The sequence below is a fragment of the Aulostomus chinensis genome, chromosome 1 (assembly GCF_037954235.1).
Source record: "Aulostomus chinensis isolate RoL2024-O1b breed Wild chromosome 1, RoL_Achi_v1.0, whole genome shotgun sequence".
NCBI lineage: Eukaryota > Metazoa > Chordata > Actinopteri > Syngnathiformes > Aulostomidae > Aulostomus > Aulostomus chinensis.
In genome coordinates, this window is record NC_141320.1 from 17,538,162 (window position 1) to 17,559,425 (window position 21,264).

Consider the following 21,264-nt stretch of genomic DNA (forward strand, 5'->3'; position numbering starts at 1 on the left):
TCCTGTGTCCCCTCACGTTTCCAAACTCCCTCCCACTGGCTGGTGCTGAAGGAGGGCCAGAGCTCCTCCTACAGGATCCCATCCTGACCTCCCCCGCTGCAGCTCCTCCACTGACCTCCCACCAGAGAGATGAGCCCCCTGGTTCAGAGTGACAGACCACCTCTGGGAGCAGACAACAGAGACCACATCAGGCTGGACTCCGTGCAGGTACGGAGGCTGACGGCTGCTGAGTGAGTGAGTTTACGACGCTCCCACCACCGCTGCTGGATTGATTTAACACATCTGGAATATTTAGATTTATTCTGGGTCAACATCTGCATCTGTTGAAGTCCTCAGTCTCCATGCAGGTGGTGTTGTTCCAGATAAAATGTCTCAATAACAGCATCACTCCAGGTGAAACCATTCCAAAGAAGGCTAAGTGGAGCTGGCATATCAGCCACCAATGGAAGCCTGCTGCTGCTGCCAAGCTCTCCATGTCATCATGGAAAAGTTGATTGTTCAACTCAATGTTTTTCCCATTGGGAGGAGATTTGTTGTTCCACCATGAAGTCTTTTCTTGTGATGAGTTTGTGTGTTGTAGTAGCATGAAGATATCTTGTTATCATGATCAACTAATCTGGCCTGGTGGAAGAACGCTGCTGTGTTTGGATTCAGACGAGTCAAATCTGAACCAGGGAATTGTAATGAACTCAAAATGATGCTAACTTTCACTCCATTACAGTTAGCATCATTTTGAGTTCATTAGCAATTCTTCCGACATCACTGTAGCATTATTTTGAGGTTCATAGCAACTCTTACTACATGACTGTCAGCATCACTTTGAGGTTATTCGAAACTTTCACTACATTACCGTTAGCATCATTTTGAGTTCGTTACAATTCTGACTACATCACTGTCACATCATGTTGAAATCATTACCGATTCTTCTGACATCACTCTCGCATTATTTTGAGGTTCGTCGTAACTCTTACTACCTTACTGTTGCATTATTTAAAGGTTCGTCGCAACTCTTACTACATTACTGTCAGCATCACTTTGAGGTTGTTCGAAACACTTACTACATTACTGTAAGCATACTGTTCGCATCATTTTGAGTTCATTACATTTCTTACTACATCACTGTCACATCATTTTGAGTTCATTAGCAATTCTTATGACATCACTGTCGCATTATTTTTTAGGTTCATAGCAACTCTGACTATTATTATAACTATTATAATTTATTATTACTTATTATTATTATTTATTATTTACATTATTATTTATTATTTACATTATTATTTATTTATTTACACTTATTATTACTTATTACTTATTATAACTCTTATTATAACTTATTATAACTCTTATTACATGACTGTCAACAATTTGAGGTTTTTCGAAACTTTCACTACATCACTGTTGGCATGATTTTGAGTTCATGAGCAATTCTTACTACATCACTGTCGCATCATTTTGATGTCATTGGCAATTCTTACGACATCACTGTAGTATTATTTTGAGGTTATTAGCAACTCCTGCTACATTACTGTCAGCATCAATTTTAGGTTACTCGAAACTTTCACTTCATTACTGTGAGCATCATTTTGAGTTCATTAGCAATTCTTAGGACATCACTGTCAAAATCATTTTTGATTTCATTAAAATTCTTCCGACATCACTGTAGCATCATTTTTAAGTCCGTAGCAACTATCACTACGTTACTGTTAGCATCATTTTAAGTTTATTAGCAATTCTTTCAACATCACTGTCAGCATCATTTTGAGTTCATTAGCAATTCTTACGACATCACTGTTGCATTATTTTGAGGTTAGTAGCAACTCTAACCACATGACTGTCAGCATCACTTTGAGGTTATTCGAAACTTTCACTCCATTACTGTTAGCATCATTTTGAGTTCATTAGCAATTCTTCCGACATCACTGTCGCATAATTTTGAGATCATTAACAATTCTTCTGACATCACTGTCGCATTATTTTGAGGTTCGTAGCAACTCTTACTACATGACTGTCAGCATCACTTTGAGGTTTTTCGAAACTTTCACTCCATTACTGTTAGCATCATTTTGAGTTTATTAGCAATTTTTACTACATCACTAATGCATCATTTTGAGATCATTAGCAATTCTTCCGACATCACTTTCACTTTATTTTGAGGTTCGAAGCAACTCTTACTACATTACTGTCAGCATCACTTTGTTTATTAGCAACTATCACTACATTACTGTTAGCATCATTTTTCGTTCATTAGCAATTCTTAAGACATCACTGTCCCATCAGTTTGAGATCATTAACAATTCTTCTGACACCACTGTCGCATTATTTTGAGGTTCGAAGCAACTCTTACTACTTTACTGTTGCATTGTTTTAAGGTTCGTAGCAACCATTACTACATGACTGTCATAATCACTTTGAGGTTGTTCGAAACACTTAATACATTACTGTCAGCATCACTTTTAGTTTATTTGCAACTATCACTACATTACTGTTAGCATCATTCTGAGTTCATAGCAAATATCACTACATTACAGTTAGCATCATTCTGAGTTCATTAGCAATTCTTACGACATCACTGTCCCATTAGTTTGAGGTTCATAGCAACTCTTACTACATTACTGTTGCATTATTTTGGGATTATTAGAAACTCTTAGTACATGACTGTCAGCATCACTTTGAGGTTATTCAAAACACTTACTACATTACTGTAAGCATCACTTTGAGGTTATTCGAAACGTTCACTCCATTACTTTTAACATCATTTTGAGTTCATTAGCAATTCTTCCAACATCATTGTCGCAATATTTTGAGGTTCTTAGCAACTCTTAGTACATGACTGTCAGCATCACTTTGAGTTTATTAGTAATTTTTACGACATCACTGTAGCATTAAACTGAGTTCATTAGCAACTCTTACTACATGACTGTCAGCATCACTGAGTTTATTAGCAACTATCACTACATTACTGTTAGCATCATTTTGAGGTTAGAAGCAACTGTTACTACATGACTGTCAGCATCACTTTGAGGTTGTTCGAAACACTTACGACATTACTGTAAGCATCACTGAGTTAATTAGCAACGATCTCTCCATTACTGTAAGCATCATTTTGAGTTCATTAGCAATTCTTCCGACATCACTGTAGCAATATTTTGAGGTTCGTAGCAACACTTACTACATTATTGTTGCATTATTTAAAGGTTCATAGCAACTCTTACTACATTACTGTAAGCATCACTTTGAGTTTATTAGCAACTATCACTACATTACTGTTTGCATCATTTTGAGTTTATTAGCAATTCATATGACATCACTGTGGCATTGAATTGAGTTCATTAGCAACTCTTACTACATGACGGTCAGCATCACTTTGAAGTTGTTCGAAACTCTAACTACATTACTGTAAGCATCATTTTGAGTTCATTAGCAATTCTTACGACATCACTGTCCCATCAGTTTGAGATCATGACCATTCTTCTGACATCACTGTCGCATTATTTTGAGGTTCGAAGCAACTCTTACTACTTTACTATTGCAATATTTTCAGGTTCGTAGCAACCATTACTACATGACTGTCAGCATCACTTTGAGGTTGTTCGAAACTCTTACTACATTACTGTAAGCATCACTGAGTTAATTCGCAACTATCACTACATTACTGTTAGCATCATTTTGAGTTCATTCGCAATTCTTCCGACATCATTGTCGCAATATTTTGAGGTTCGGAGCAACACTTACTACATGACTGTCAGCATCACTTTGAGGTTATTCGAAACTTTCACTCCATTACTGTTAGCATCATTTTGAGTTCATTAGGAATTCTTCCGACATCACTGTCGCATTATTTTGAGGTTTGTAGCAACTCTTGCTACATTACTGTAAGCATCATTGAGTTGATTAACAACTATCACTACATGACTGTTAGCATCATTTTGAGTTCATTAGCAATTCTTCCGACATCACTGTCGCAATATTTTGAGGTTCGTAGCAACTTTTACTACATTACTGTCGCATTATTTTGAGATTCGTAGCAACTCTTAGTACATGACTTTCAGCATCACTTTGAGGTTATTCAAAACGTTTAATCCTTTACTTTTAGCATCATTTTGAGTTCATTAGCAATTCTTACTAAATCACTGTCGCATCATTTTCAGATCTTTAGCAATTCTTCTGACATCACTGTCGCATTATTTTTAGGTTCATAGCAACTCTTACTACATTACTGTCAGCATCATTTTGAGGTAAGAAGCAACTCTTACTACATGACTGTCAGCATCACTTTGAGGTTGTTCGAAACACTTACTACATTACTGCAAGCGTCACTGAGTTGATTAACATTCATCACTACATTACTGTTAGCATCATTTTGAGTTCATTAGCAATTCTTCCGACATCACTGTCGCAATATTTGAGGTTCGTAGCAACTTTTACTACATTATTGTTGCATTATTTAAAGGTTCATAGCAACTCTTACTACATTACTGTAAGCATCACTTTGAGTTTATTATCAACTATCACTACTTTAATGTTTGCATCATTTTGAGTTCATTAGCAATTCTTATGACATCACTGTGGCATTGAATTGAGTTCATTAGCAACTCTTACTACATGACTGTCAGCATCACTTTGAAGTTGTTCGAAACTCTAACTTCATTACTGTAAGCATCATTTTGAGTTCATTAGCAATTCTTACTACATCACTGTCGCATTATTTTGAGGTTCGTAGCAACTCTTACTACATGACTGTCAGCATCACTTTGAGGTTGTTCGAAACTCTTACTACATAACTCTAAGCATCACTGAGTTTATTTGCAACTTTCACTCCATTACTGTCAGCATCATCTTGAGTTCATTAGCAATTCTTACGACATCACTGTCCCATCAGTTTGAGATCATTACCAATTCTTCTGACATCACTGTCGCATTATTTTGAGGTTCGAAGCAACTCTTACTACTTTACTGTTGCATTTTTTAAGGTTCGTAGCAACTCTTACTACATGACTGTCAGCATCACTTTGAGGTTGTTCGAAACTCTTACTACATAACTCTAAGCATCACTGAGTTTATTAGCAACTTTCACTCCATTACTGTCAGCATCATCTTGAGTTCATCAGCAATTCTTGCTAAATCACTGTCGCATCATTTTCAGATCTTTAGCAATTCTTCTGACATCACTGTCGCATTATTTTTAGGTTCGTAGCAACTCTTACTACGTTACTGTCTGCATCACTTTGAGGTTGTTCGAAACACTTACTACATTACTGCAAGCATCACTGAGTTGATTAGCAACTATCACTACATTACTGTAAGCATCATTTTGAGTTCATTAGCAATTCTCCTGACATCACTGTCACATTATTTTGAGGTTCGTCGCAACTCTTACTACATTATTGTCAGCATCACTTTGAGTGTATTAGCAACTATCACTGCATTACTTTTACCATCATTTTGAGTTTATTAGCAAATCTTACGACATCACTGTAGCATTAAATTGAGTTCATTAGCAACTCTTACTACATGACTGTCAGCATCACTTTGAAGTTGTTCGAAAAACTTACTACATGACTGTCAGCATCACTTTGAGGTTGTTCGAAGCTCTTACTACATTACTGGAAAAATCACTGAGTTTATTAGCAACTATCACTACATTACTGTTAGCATTATTTTGAGGTTCGTAGCAACTCTTACTACATGACTGTCAGCATCAGTTTGAGGTCATTCGAAACTTTCACTACATTACTGTTAGCACCATTTTGAGTTCATTAGCAATTCTTAATACATCACTGTCGCATCATCTGGAGATCATAAGCAATTCTCACGAAATCACTGTAGCATTGTTTTGAGGTTCGGAGCAACTCTTACTACATTACTGTAAGCATCAGTGAGTTTATTAGCAACTATCACTACATTACTGTTAGCATCATTTTGAGTTCATGAGCAATTCTTACTACATCACTGTCACATCATTTTGAGATCATTAGCAATTCTTCCGACATCACTGTCGCATTATATTGAGGTTCGTAGTAACTCTTACTACATTACTGTTGCATTTTTTTGAAGTTCGTAGCAACTCTTTCTACATTACTGTTAGCATCATGTTGAGTTTATTAGCAATTCTTAAGACATCACTGTCGCATAATTTTGAGGTTCGTAGCAACTCATCCTACATGACTGTCAGCATCACTTTGAGGTTATTCGAAACTTTCACTACATTACTGTAAGCATCACTGAGTTGATTAGCAACTATCACTACATTACTGTTAGCATCATTTCGAGTTCATTAGCAATTCTTACTCCATCACTGTCGCATTATTTTGAGTTCATTAGAAATTCTTTTGACATCACTGTCGCATTATTTTGAGGTTCGCAGCAACTCTTACTTTATTACTGTCAGCATCAATTAGAGGTTCGAAACTTTCACTCCATTACTGTTAGCATCATTTTGGCTTCATTAGCAATTCTTACTACATCACTGTCCCATCATTTTGAGATCATTAGCAATTCTTCCGACATCACTGTCGCATTATTTTGAGGTTATTATCAATTCCTACTACATGACTGTCGCATCATTTTGAGATCATTAGCCATTCTTACTACATCACTGTCGTATTGTTTGGAGGTTCGTAGCCACTCTTACCACATTACTGTCAGCATCACTTTGAGGTTGTTCGAAACACTTACTACATTAATGTAAGCATTACTGAGTTTATTAGCATCTATCACTACATTAGTGTTCGCATCATTTGAGTTCATTAGCAATTCTTACTCCATCACTGTCACATCATTTTGAGATCATTAGCAATTCTTCCGACATCACTGTCGCATTATTTTGAGGTTCTTCGCAACTCTTACCACATGACTGTCAGCATCACTTTGAGGTTATTCGAAACTTTCACTACAGTACTGTTCGCATCATTTTGAGTTCATTAGCAATTCTTACTACATTACTGTCAGCATCATTTTGAGTTCATTAGCAATTCTTAAGACATCACTGTAACATTATTTTTACGTTATCAGCAACTCTTACTACATTACTGTCAGCATAATTTTTAGGTTACTCACAATTTTCAGTACATTACCGTTAGCATCATTTTGAGTTCATTAGTAATTCATACTACATCACTGTCACATCATTTCAGATCATTAGCAATTCTTACTACATCACTGTCACATCATTTGAAGGTTCGTAGTAGCTCTTACTACATTACTGTTGCATTATTTTAAGGTTCGTAGCAACTCTTCCTACATGACTGGAAGCATCACTTTGAGGTTATTCGAAACTTTCACTACATTACTGTTAGCATCATTTTGAGTTCATTAGCAATTCTTACGACATCACTGTAGCATTATTTTGAAGTTATTATCAACTCTTACTCCATCACTGTCGCATCATTTTGAGATCATTAGCAATTCTTCCGACATCACTGTCGCATTAATTGGAGGTTCGTAGCAACTCTTCCTACATGACTGTCAGCATCACTTTGAGGTTATCAGCAACTCTTACTACATTACTGTTAGCATCATATTGAGTTCATTAGCAATTCTTACTTAATCACTGTCACATCATTTCAGATCATTAGCAATCCTTACTACATCACTGTCACATCATTTTAAGGTTCGTAGTAACTCTTACTACATTACTGTTGCATTATTTTAAGGTTCGTAGCAACTCTTCCTACATGACTGTCAGCATCACTTTGAGGTTATTCGAAACTTTCACTACATTACTGTTAGCATTATTTTGAGTTCATTAGCATTTCTTACTCCATCACTGTTAGCATCATTTTGAGATCATTAGCAATTCTTCCGACATGACTGTCGCATTATTTTCAGGTTATTAGCAGGTCTTACTAGATTCCCGTCAGCATCATTTTGAGTTCATTAGCAATTCTTAAGACATCACTGTAGCATTATTTTGAGGTTATCAGCAACTCTTACTACATGACTGTCAGCATAATTTTTAGGTTACTCATAATTTTCACGACATTACTGTTAGCATCATTTTTAGGTTACTCATAATTTTCACGACATTACTGTTAGCATCATTTTGAGTTCATTAGCAATTTTTACTACATCACTGTCACATCATTTCAGATCATGAGCAATTCTTACTACATCACTGTCACATCATTTTGAGGTTCGTAGTAACTCTTACCACATCACTGTCAGCATCATTTTGAGGTTCGGAGCAACTCTTACTACATGAGTTTCAGCATCACTTTGAGGTTATTCGAAACTTTCATTACATTACTGTTAGCATCATTTTCAGGTTTGTAGCAACTCTCATTACATCACTCTAGCGTCATTTCTAAGGTTAGTTGCAACTCTCACTACATCACTGGAGCATCGTTTTAAGGTTATTAGAAACTCTTATTCAGTTCATTAGCAATTCTTACAACATGACTGTAGCATCATTGAGAGGTTTTTAGGAACTTACTACATTACTGTCAGAATCATTTTGAGGTTAGTAGAAACTCTCACCACATCTCTGGAGCATCATTTCTTAGGTCAGTAGCAACTCTCACTACATCACTGTAGCATCATTTTGAGGTTTTTGCAACTCTCACCACATCACTGGAACATCATTCCTTAGGTTAGTTGCAACTCTTACTCCAGGACTGCAGCATCATTTTAAGGGTTTTAAGCAACTCTCACTACATTCCTGTCAGCATCATTTTTAGCATAGTAGCAACTCTCACTACATCACTGTCGCATCATTTGTTAGCTTAGTAGCAACTCTTATTGCATCACTTTAGCATCATTTTGAGATTAGTAGCAACACTCACCACATCACTGGAGCATCATTTTGAGGTTAGTAGAATGTCTTACGACATCACTGTAGCATCACTTGTAGGTTTGTAGCAACTCTCACTCCTCTAATGTCAGCATCATTTTGAGTTCAGTAGAACTCTCACTACATTACTGGCAGCATCATTTTTAGATTTTTAGCAACTCTCTCTCCATCACTGTCAACATTATTGTAAGGTTAGTCGCAACTCTCACCACATCACTGTAGCAGCATTTCTTAGGTGAGTAGCAACTCTCATTACATCACTTTAGCATCATTTTGAGATTAGTAGCAACTCTCACGACATTACTGGAAGTATCAGTTTGAGATTAGTAGAAACTCTCACTACATCACTGTCGCATCATTTCTGAGATTAGGAGCAACTCTCATGACATCACTTTAGCATCATTTTGAGATTAGTAGAAACTCTCACTACATCACTGTCGCATCATTTCTGAGATTAGGAGCAACTCTCATGACATCACTTTAGCATCATTTTGAGGTTCGTAGCAACTCTAACGACATCATTGTGAGAATCATTTTGAGGTTAGTCGCAACTCTCACTACATTACTGTCGCATCATTTTGAGGTCATATGCAATTTTTTTTTCCATCACTGATGCTGATATTTTCAGCAATTCTTACGAAATTACTGTACCATCATTTTGAGATCATTAGCAATTCTTACTACATCTCTATAGCATTATTTTGAGATTAGTATAAACTCTTACGACATTATTCTCAGCATCATTTTGAGTTCAATGGCAATTCTTACTACATCACTGTCGCATCAGTTTTAGGTGAGTAGCAACTCTCATTACATCACTTTAGCATCATTTTGAGATTAGTAGAAACTCTCACCCCATCACTGTATTATCATTTCTGAGATTCGGAGCAACTCTCACGACATCACTTTAGCATCATTTTGAGGTTCGCAGCAACTCTCATTACATCATTGTAGCATCATTTCTAAGGTTAGTTGCAACTCTCACTACAGAACTGGAGCATCGTTTTAAGGTTGGTAGAAACTCTCATTACATTACTGGAGCATTATTTTGAGGTCATATGCAATTTTTTTTTACATCACTGATGCTGATACTGTCAGCAATTTTTACGAAATTACTGTACCATCATTTTGAGATCATTAGCAATTCTTACTACATCTCCATAGCATTATTTTGAGATTAGTATAAACTCTTACGACATTATTCTCAGCATCATTTTGAGTTCAATGGCAATTCTTACAACATCACTGTAGCATCAGTTTGAGGTTTTAAGATACTCTCACTACATTTATGTAGCATCACTTTGAGCATCGTAGCAACTCTCACCACATCACTTTCGCATCATTTCTTAGCTTAGTAGCAACTCTCATTACATCACTTTCGCATCATTTTGAGATTCGTAGCAACTCTCACCACATCACTGTAGCATCATTTTGAGGTTTTTAGCAACTTTTACTACATTACTGTCAGCATCATTTTGAGATTTGTAGCAACTCTCATTTCATCACTTTAACATCATTTCGAGGTTTTTAGCAACCCTTACCACATCACTGGAGCATCATTTGTTTGGTTAGTAGCAACTCTCACTACATCACTGGAGCATCATTTCTTAGGTTAGTAGCAATTCTTATTACATCACTGGAGCATCATTTCTCAGGTAAGTAGCAACTCTCACTACAGGACTGCAGCATCACTTTAAGGGTTTTAAGCAACTCTCACTACATCACTGTCAACAACATTTTTAGCATAGTAGCAACTCTCACCACATCACTGTAGCATCATTTCTTAGCTTTGTAGCAACTCTCATTACATCATTTTAGCATCATTTTGAGATTAGTAGCAACACTCACCACATCACTGTAGCATCATTTCATAGATTAGTAGCAACTCTCATTACATCACGGGCATCATTTTGAGATTTGTAGCAACTCTCACTACATCACTGGAGCATCATTTCAAGGTTTTTAGCAACTCTTACCACATCACTGGAGCATCATTTCTTAGGTGAGTGGCAATTCTTATTGCATCATTGGAGCATCATTTCTTAGTTTAGTTGCAACTCTTACTACATGACTGTAGCATCATTTTGAGGTTGGTAGCAACTCTCACTACATTACTGTAGCATCATTTTCAGGTTTGTAGCAACTCTCATTACATCACTCTAGCGTCATTTCTAAGGTTAGTTGCAACTCTCACTACATCACTGGAGCATCGTTTTAAGGTTATTAGAAACTCTAATTACATGACTGGAGCATTATTTTGAGGTCATATGCAATTTTTTTTACATCACTGATGCTGATACTGTCAGCAATTCTTACGAAATTACTGTACCATCATTTTGAGATCATTAGCAATTCTTACTACATCTCTATAGCATTATTTTGAGATTAGTATAAACTCTTACGACATTATTCTCAGCATCATTTTGAGTTCAATGGCAATTCTTACTACATCACTGTAGCATCAATTTGAGGTTTTAAGCAACTCTCACTACATTTATGTAGCATCATTTTGAGCATCGTAGCAACTCTCACCACATCAGTGTAGCAGCATTTCTTAGGTGAGTAGCAACTCTCATTACATCACTTTCGCATCATTTTGAGATTAGTAGCAACTCTCACCACATCACTGTAGCATCATTTCGTAGGTTAGTAGCAACTCTCATTACATCACTTTCGCATCATTTTGAGATTAGTAGCAACTCTCACCACATCACTGTAGCATCATTTCTTAGGTGAGTAGCAACTCTCATTACATCACTTTCGCATCATTTTGAGGTTCGTAGCAACTCTCACCACATCACTGTAGCATCATTTCGTAGGTTAGTAGCAACTCTCACTACATAACTGTAAGCATAATTTTTTAGGTTAGTCGCAACTTTCACGACATTACTGTGGCATCATTTTTGAGATTTTGAGCAACTCTCACTACATTATTGTCAGCATCATTTTGACGTTTTTAGCAACTCTCACCACATCACTGTCAGCATCATTTTGAGGTTGGTAGTGTTGTGTGCTGAAGAGCGAATTGGTCAAAAATAATGATGATTGATAATTATGAATATAATTATCGATTATTAAATAAATTACTAATTAATATTAAATATTAATTATATGGGGCACCACCCTGATGAGTTCAGGGAAACTAAAATACGACCAAACTTTTAACAGTTATCAGTCTCTAACAGAGTTTATCTACTAACAGTCAATATTCTGTAACATTAACTACCAAAGGACAGCTCTGATGTTGGAGGATGAGATCAGAGCACTGGCTATTGCTTAGACACGTGACAACATGTTGGTACACAAAAGACACTATGACTTTTCTCTCATAATAAAAATATATTGATGCTAACAGTGATGTAGTAAGAGTTGCTAAAGAACTCAAAATGATGATGAAAGTGATGTCGTAAGAGTTGCTAATGAATTCAAAATGAATGAATCAATCAGCAACACGTTGGTATGACGGTTATCTAACCAAAAGACACAAGTGATAATATGTGTGTGTGTGTGTGTGTGTGTGTGAGTGAATGAAGAAGGGGAGGGGGAGTATGGTTGCCTCGCAACCAGTTAGCGTCAGCAGTGCTAAAAGCTAGGCTAGTTAGCTGAGGCTAGCTAGCCGCTAGTTAGAACCGTGTAGGTAGAACTTACGGAATGTTAATAACTAAGCAGAGCGCTTAGTGAGAGAGAGAGAGAGAGAGAGAGAGAGAGAGAGAGAGAGAGAGAGAGAGAGAGAGGACAAAGGTAAACCCAAAAATGTGTGTGTTAACACACTTGTGCAGTATTAATAACAGGTAACACCTTCTTGAGAGGTCACGGTTATTAATAACTAACATCAATAAATAATATATAATGCTATGTAATTTCTGCTAATTACAGGACTTCGTCACATAAACAGAACATTCACAGACATTATACAACACACTAAGCTATTTCTCTGCCCAGAAAATGCCTAGTTCAGGGAATCCTTACTTGACCCGGTGGAGCGGTAAGGGATTCAGTTTCAGTGTTCCGGTGCGCGTTTCGGCTCGACTCGGAAGGCAGCAGAGCGGCGGCGGGGCAGCCTGCAGGGTCTGCTGGAGTTACTGGTGGGAAGGATGAAGAAGCTGGGATGGGCTTTCTTTCTCCTGGGACCAGTTCACGCGGGTTGCGTGGCTCAACGGTGGCTTCTCTGGACGAGTGAACAGGAGGGAGAGAGTTGTCCTTCTGGGGTCTCTGTCGTCGCTGCACTGTACTCGAGGTCCGAGGTGGAGAACCGGAGGGTTGAATCCTCTGAAGACTTGCAAACCACCCAAGGGAAGAAAATCCCCGAGAGGCGAAAATCACAGAGAGAGAGAATCTTCTTCGTGCTGAAGTTTTATATGTGGAGGCTGATGATGTCACTTCCTGTGGGATGATACTGGCTCTCAGCCAATAGCATTTTGACAGGTTCTTGGATGTGGTCAGTGGCCAGGTTCTCAGAGGGGGGTCAGTGGCCAGAGTCATAACCTTTTACGACCCTTTGTTCAAGAGCATGTGGTCACTTGAATTCAGGCTTTGTAAAGGGGTGTTAGGCCTCACAGGTCGAAAGCCTTCTTCAGCTGGACTGATTGTCACATCTCTGAATTAATCTCTTGGTCTGGTTGAGTTGGCACAACACTGTGCAGGTCCAGACCCATATTGAAGTTGGTGGAGACAATTGACTGAATGAAAAGATTTGCCCAGAGTCCAACTCACCCCTCTGAACTGACCCCTCATCTCTGTGTGGAGTAAACATCAGAGGTTGGGGGTGCAGGTTCTGCTTTGACCTCTGACCTCCTGGGTAAAGCAGTGGAGATGTTGAGCTTGAAGGAGTTGACGGCCTCCTTCATCTTCTCATTGGTTTGCTAAACTCAGCATCATGAAATGTTGCTGAAATTCAACATGTCAGCTGAGGCCAGAGATTCCTGCGTTCCCTGAGTCCTTGAGTGTCGTCTCTGTTGTTTGAAAGCACAAAGCTGTTCCTGATGGTCCAGTGTGTCAGATTCTGGGCTCCCACAGCTGTAACTGGGGTTTGAGCTCCGTTAAGGGACTGGTTTTGTGGAGAGAACCAAGCAGAAGAATTGACAGTTTCAGCAGGAAAGGTGACCATTGCTCCACAACCTCAGTCCCAGGATTCATTCCTGCCTCACCCAGCATGGCCCTATGATCAACAGAAATGAACTGCCAGTGGAGGTCCTCAGTAATCCAGGTCATGGTTTCTCTAGATTGCTGTGTTGTAGTCAGAACACATGCAAATATCAGCCTCTTTCCTCCATGATCTCTCATTCTTTCTGTTCTCTCCATTTCTCCTCTTCATTTCTACTCCTTGCTGCCTGCTGTTCCTCATTTGTGGCAGAGTTCAGTCAGTGGGCCAGACATTTTGCCACTACACTGTCCATCATCAGGGCATTTAACATCCAGGACTGGCTCCCAGATCATGGCCATGACCTCATCCCCTGCACCAGTGGACAGTTCATCAAGGATGGCAAACATGTGGGTCTCAATTCCCCTCCATCTTTGTAGGTTGGTTACATTTCCTCCTGGTCTTTAATCCATCTTTATTTGACATTTTTCTGTTGAGCCCAGTTTGTTGACTGCCAGGCTGTCTTACTTTTCAATGGCACAGCAGCAGACAGCAAGAGGGTTGCTATGGTGCAGTTGGTAAACTCCCTATCAATGGTCTGCAGAAATATGCTGGGAGTTCTTTTTTATTATGAACCAGAATTCAAAGACTGACCAAGGAAACCAAAGCTCAGAATTTAGAGATCAAAGAAAGAAATCAAAGACAGAACCTGAAGATCAGGAAATGGCACAGATCAATGAGATCCATGGACTCATCAGTGAAGGTTTTCTTTGGTTCACGGTCACTTGTTGTCGTACTGGTGTGATGATGTCAGACCCTTCCCATTCAGTTCAAACAGACTCCAAAGTGTGGCTGTGATGCAGAGGGCAGCAGCCTTGTGCTTGGTTCCGTCATGGTTCTCTGCATTGTTAGCAAACTCACCAAAGACCTCCCTGAAAGCAGGATCATTTTCCCAGAGTGCTTTTTTGACCAAGTACCAATTTGTCCCTCATTAAAAAACAACAAACAAAGATGAGATCAGACTGAGATGGACGAGATGATATGGATGTGATTTATGGCTTTCAAACTCCAAATATTCAATTTTTCTTCAGGGCTTTTGAGAGGTTCTGGGTCATGAATGAAAATTTAAGTTGGACAGAAACGACATGCGGGGTCACTGTGTGTGTTTACACGTGTCTGTATTTCTTGTTTTATGGTGTTGGAGACCATTTCCATCATCAACACTGATCAGGAGTCCTCGTCCTCATGGGGACCAAAGACCGGCCCTGATGCAGCGCAATGCAGTTTGTGAGTTCTTGCATGAATTTCAGAGTCAAGGTCTGGATTGAGTTTAGTTTCAAATAAAGATTAAGATTCAGTTGGTTAATATTAAGATTAAGATTAAGGTTAGGCTGCACATAGAATGAAGTTGATCGAATGTTCTCATAAGAATAGCTGGGCACACCTGAGTGTCTTTACATGCAGACTTCCTCTTGTGACAACTGATGTCATTGGAAACCATCTTGAGGACATTTTGAGAAAGTTCAATCTTTTAGCTGCAGTTACAGTGACTTACAACACTGCAACAACAACAAAAAAACACCCTCCACAAACACTCTTGTCCAACATTTGTGCCCAAATTTTCTCCTCATGAGGCATCAAATCACTACAAAAACAGCCATTAAGTTGATCTGGTTGGCACTGGTATTTGTTCTTGCTGCAGCTCAGGAGTGATTCAGGAGAAGAGTTTCAGAACAGCCAAGGTTGGGGACTGGAATTTTGAACTTTCACCATGAACCAAACAACCTTGGGAGGTAAAACCTCCAATCCTAGCCACTCAGATGCAGCAGCAGAAGAAGCTGTCATCCACCCTGACAGTCAGAGCATCAAGTCAAGAAAACATCAACCATCTTGTATGTGGAGTCTGGATTCTTTTCTAGAATGAGACGGCAATGACAGTCCTGCCAAGTGACATCACTGACATGACTGGATGACTTCAGTCATGTGACTGCATGACTTCAGTCACGTGACTGGATGACTTCAGTCACGTGACTGGATGACTTCAGTCACATGACTGGATGACCTGAATGAATAAGGAATCAAATATAAAAATGCTTTATTTTAAGATCTAGAATATCTTGTGAATATCTGGAGCTTCATTCCAGCAGCAGACCTCCTCAGGTGATGACTTCATATTTGACATGTTTACCATTCGATGAGACTCATTGTCAGTCCATTGAAATCTACTGGTGTTCCTGGTGAGTTGATTTAACAACATGAGCTGACAGAATCTACGTTCAGGTAGGAACCACCACATCCAGGGGTCTGGACCTTTGAGCAGGCAGAGCCATCAAAGTAGCAGACTAAGCTAGCAGACATTAGCATTGAGAAGAAACTGATACCTGAACCTACTTTTGGGTCTGGTCAGGTGATGACACAATAATATGACATCATTGTCAGACTGACACCTGCTCAACACTGACCAAACACTGCCCTATTGCATTGTGGGAAATTTCTGCTTGGCTTGTGTCCATCAATACACACAAAGAAATTTGTCTCATGCTGCCGTGACCCGGATTCGAACCGGGGTTGCTGCGGCCACAACGCAGAGTACTGACCACTATACGATCACGGCCTCCTCAACAGCAGCTTGAGCTTCTATGTCTTTGTCTCATTGAGTGTTAGGGCGAACAGCTGTTGAACAGCTGAGGTGCGACTGCCCCTGATGCAGGAGATGGGCCAGGCCCCGTTCAGAAGGTGGTGGATATTATTCTTGGTGTTTTTAGGGCATGTTCCCACCCATCTTGAAGTGGGTGACAAAAATGGATTTTTTGAAAAGATTTCGGCGCGAGTTCGGCCTGTCAAATCCTGATCAGGGCCAGTTTGGTTGTGTTGTCTGCAGCGCCTGGCGTGCTCAGCAGGAGCGAGTCCGATCATTATAAAGGTGGGTCAAACAATTGAGGTTGAGATGAAGGACGGCACGGGCAGAGCAGACGCAGGTCTTCATTCCACCCGCAGAGCTGTAGAGCATGGATCATGTCAAGGACTAAATGAGGGGAAAGAGAGCAGGAGAGCAGGGGAGAGACAAAGACAGATAATGCTCTCCTAAAACAAGGACTGTTCAGTCGATGGTAGAGCAGAGTGGCTCAGCGGAAGCGTGCTGGACCCACAACCCAGAGGTCGATGGATCAAAAACCATCAAAACCATCAAAAGGATCAAAACCATCCTCTGCAAGTTAGAATTAAACTGAAAATACCAAAATCTCCCCTCTTCAATCCTGTCACTCAGTGTTGTAAACTGTTTCAAACAAATTCTACTGTTGAACAGTTCAAGTGTTTCTAATGAAGCTGAATGTTCTCCTCTGCTTTCCTCAATTGGGTTTCTTTCATGTCCTCCTGAGATCAAAGACAGAATTCTAGCTACAAATAAAGACACTATCAAAGCCCCCTGATGACATCATCATCAATTCTGACTTTGATCTGGAGGCTCTTGCTTTAATCTTGGCTTTGATCTGGCTAATGTTTCCTGACAGGTTGCTGTTTCCACTCCAGAGCAACCAGTAGTTGATCCTATCAGACCAGTCTGATGAACGAAGCTTTTCACTGTCAGTGGAATCACTGGGAAAAGAAACTCCTCCTGTCAGATGAAGGCTTCACAGTGTTGAGGAGGGTTTGTTCAGATGATTCTAGAAGAATAAATCAAAACCTCATCATTGAACATGAACATTAATCACTGATGACTGTTTTAACTGAACCTACTGGATACTGTGGTGCCTGATGAGGAGACAACTTGGGTACAAAGTTGCAGAAGAGGGTTTTTGGAGAGGAGATTTAGATGAGATGGTTTCCAAATCAAATCGGTTGTCACAAGGGAAAGTCTGCATGGAAACACACAAACACACACACACACACACACACACACACACACACACACACACACACACACACACACACACACACACACACACACACACAGAGTCCGACTGACTAACCCATGTTTTTCTTGACTTAAACCACCACTGGAGTATTGAAAGAGATTGCATGAGACACCATCAACTTACATTAAAAACCCCTGACTGCCTTTAATTCCCTCCTGGCTGCAGGAAATTAGACAGACCAGCCCATAGCGGGGCTGCACGGTGGTGCAGTGGTCAGCACTGTGGCCTCACAGCAAGAAGGTTCCGGGTTCGAGTCCTGGCTAGGGCGCGGGATCTTTCTGTGTGGAGTCTCCATGTTCTCCCCGTGCCTGCGTGCGTCCTCTCTGATACTCCGGCTTCCGACCACAGTCCAAAGACATGCAATTTGGGGACGAGGCTGATTGGATTCTCTAAATTGACTGTAGGTGTGAGTGTGAATGGTTGTTTGTCTCTGTGTGTTGGCCCTGCGATGGACTGGCGACCTGTCCAGGGTGAACACCGCCTCTCGCCCGTAGATGCTGGGATAGGCTCCAGCCCCCCCGCAACCCTTACGAGTAAGGAATAAGCAGAAGATGACGATGGTTGGCCCATAGAGTGGAGGTGAGACCACAACCATGCTCTACGATCAATATTTACATCAAACCAGCACCATCTCAACAACTTAACCTGACTAAATATATACATGATTCCAGACTACTACACCAACTCAATAATACATCCACATGCATAATCATTCGAATGAACCTTGCCTGTGATTGTACCCCCTCCCCCATCTGGGAGCAAAGGTTTGCACCTACAGCTCTTAAGGAGCTTCCTTGGGCCACTCTCCCCTTTTGGCTCCACCCCCTTTAAGGAAACCACCAGGAAGAGGTGAGGACTGACCGTGACAACTGAAACTGCCACATTTACATGAGACAAACTAGACAAACACTAAATACCAGGCCGTGCATAGTGATTACCACTGACTGACACTGGGGTCTTCATTTTCCACAGGCAGGATGGCCGGTCCCCCTGTGCTTCCCAGGTCCCTCCCTGACACACATGACAGAGAAAATGTTTCACTTGTTTGCTGATTCAATAAACCTGACCATTAACATGTGTGTGTGCCAATAATTTACATAAACTGTTAATACCAAGACAAATGCTACCTTCAATTAATCATTCATGTCATGGAACCCTTGGTCTCCATTACATTGGTCAACCAGAGAAGCTTCAACTGGTGAAGGTCATCCAACCATGAAGGTCAACCTGCATTATCTGCTGTGCGCCTTAACAGGGGAATTAGCTCAAATGGTAGAGCGCTCGCTTAGCATGTGAGAGGTAGAGGGATCGATGCCCTCATTCTCCAGAATACTTCAGCTTGTTCTGTTGATCAGAGGAGCTGCTGGGGGATGAATGCTGATGTTTGTCCACTGCTGTGATAAAGTGTCCCCCTGTTACTGAGATGTGAATGAACACCTGCTCAGGTCAAAGCTGCAATGAAGTCAAGTCATCACCCTGTAAAGCACCAAATAACAACAAAAGTTACACTTTACAAGTAGAACAGGTCCAGTTCCACACTCCTTAAATGAATTTACACCCAACAATTCTTTATGAGCAAGCACATCCTAGCTTAGGCCCAACTTTTCTTGGCGCTCTCCCAGATGCTTGGGAGCTTCTGGGGGAGCGCTAGTGGGCCTAAGCTAGGCGCTAAGCTAAGGTGGTCTGCACCAGCCAGTGAGGGCTGGCTAGCTCTCGCAGCTTTTGGTGTAGAGCCGCTGCAGGTCCAATTCAACCTCGCTAAGCCTCACCTCCAACACAACAAAAAACTACATTTAACACACTTATCAGTATCACTAAAGGAGGCAGAGGAGGAACAAAACATGTGGCACTCTGAGCAGGAGAGAGGAGAACAAGAGGGAGAAGCCATCGTTAGCTTAGCGTGTTTACAAGGCAGAAAGACTGTTGCTACCAGAATGATGGTCTTTTAAACTTCAGCCAAATAAAGCAATTAGGTATTAATTTTTGGTGGGTAATTAGTCAATGAAATAAGGAATTAGCAGGGAGGATCACACTTTAGCGAGCACAATGAAGCAAGGCTCTACGTTCAGCAACACAGAAAAAGGAGTTGAGGTCACACGCTTCCTGCAACCAAGGTCAAAAATCCAGGACGGACGAAGGGGAGGACGACAAAGACAAAGACACAAGAAACAGAGATAATAACCTTAAACTCCATAACAACCATAACACATATTGCCCACACACACACACACACACACACACACACACACACACACACACACACACACACACACACACACACACACATTTTGTGAAACAACTCAGGTGTTTTACTCAGAGGGATTCATTCATGATAAATGAGCATGGAGGAGACCCAGTAATCATCAACACAAGCGTCACATGTGCAGGTCACCACCCACTTTTATTGATTGGTTCTTGTAAGAATCACTCCTAACGCCATCAGGGTGTCATTTTTTGTCCTGCCCTGTCTCAACTGTTGGAGCACAACTACAGCCTGAACTCTGCCACTACCTTATCCCTCCCTAACAACCTCATACAGACCCACTATCTGGACTAGCCTGACCCCCCTGACCCTCATCAGTCACTCCTAGTGCCTCACACTGGAGGGAATAGGAGCGTCTGTGAGCTCTGACTGTTGGGATGCACATCCATGTGATGAAGAGCTGTTTTAAACAGGGAATCATTTGACCTCTTGATCTGTGTGGGCAGGTACAGAGGGACAATTCCATCATGAACAATAATATTACTAAACAAATGGGTCTTTAGCTTCTTTCTAAAGGTGTCCACAGCGTCCTCATGTCCAGTGGGAGAGCGTTCCAGATTCTAGGAGCTGCAACCGGGAAGGTTCACTCTCCTTCAGTGAGGCTGAATCCCTGTGGTCAGGGAGGATAAGGGACCCCACAGGTATCACTAAAGTGCTTTAGACTGCAAAGCACTCAGCTAATCAAGCTGGGATCAACTGCTGTGGTGATCAAGGTCTCATCATATATAACAAACAAAGAAAACAAAGTTGAGGAAAAGCACACAAAGAAGAAACTATGAACATAAACAGAGCATCTTCTACACCAGATGTCACACGGCTCAGTAGACCTCTGGTTTGACCCGTAGCAGGTCCAGTCTCCAGGGTGCCCCCATCATTCTGCTCTTCAGTCACAGGACATGCAGCAGAATCTCGTCGCTCCTCTGCAGAAGAACATATGAGAGCGTCTGCTTGCTCTTCTCTGGCTAGACGTAGGGGAGAGTCTGCTTGCTCTTCTCTGGCTGGACGTAGGGGAGAGTCTGCTTGCTCTTCAGAAGTTTGCTGGACCTTCACTTGAAGGTCATGATTTTCCTCTTTCAAACAACTTTTTAAATCATGAAAATTTCCCAGGATTTCCCTCTGAGCACTGCTCCTTTTCTTCTTTTTTTTTCTCATTGCACATAGAAGACTCTGAACTTCACCGTTCAGACTGCCAGTCTTTGTGGGGTCCTGGTCC

At 40.5% G+C, this 21,264-nt stretch overlaps 1 long non-coding RNA gene and 1 other non-coding gene across 2 annotated transcripts; one reads left to right on the forward strand and one right to left on the reverse strand.

Annotated features, from left to right (window-relative positions):
• Positions 1 to 16,413: 16,413 nt before the first annotated feature.
• trnah-gug (transfer RNA histidin (anticodon GUG)) lies at positions 16,414 to 16,485 on the reverse strand. The gene has a single exon. It is a non-coding gene; the product is annotated as a tRNA-His (tRNA).
• Positions 16,486 to 18,351: 1,866 nt separating this feature from the next.
• Positions 18,352 to 18,817, forward strand: LOC147270606 (uncharacterized). The gene is made up of 3 exons (XR_015112080.1): positions 18,352 to 18,367; positions 18,553 to 18,637; positions 18,761 to 18,817. It is a non-coding gene; the product is annotated as an uncharacterized LOC147270606 (long non-coding RNA).
• Positions 18,818 to 21,264: the final 2,447 nt, after the last annotated feature.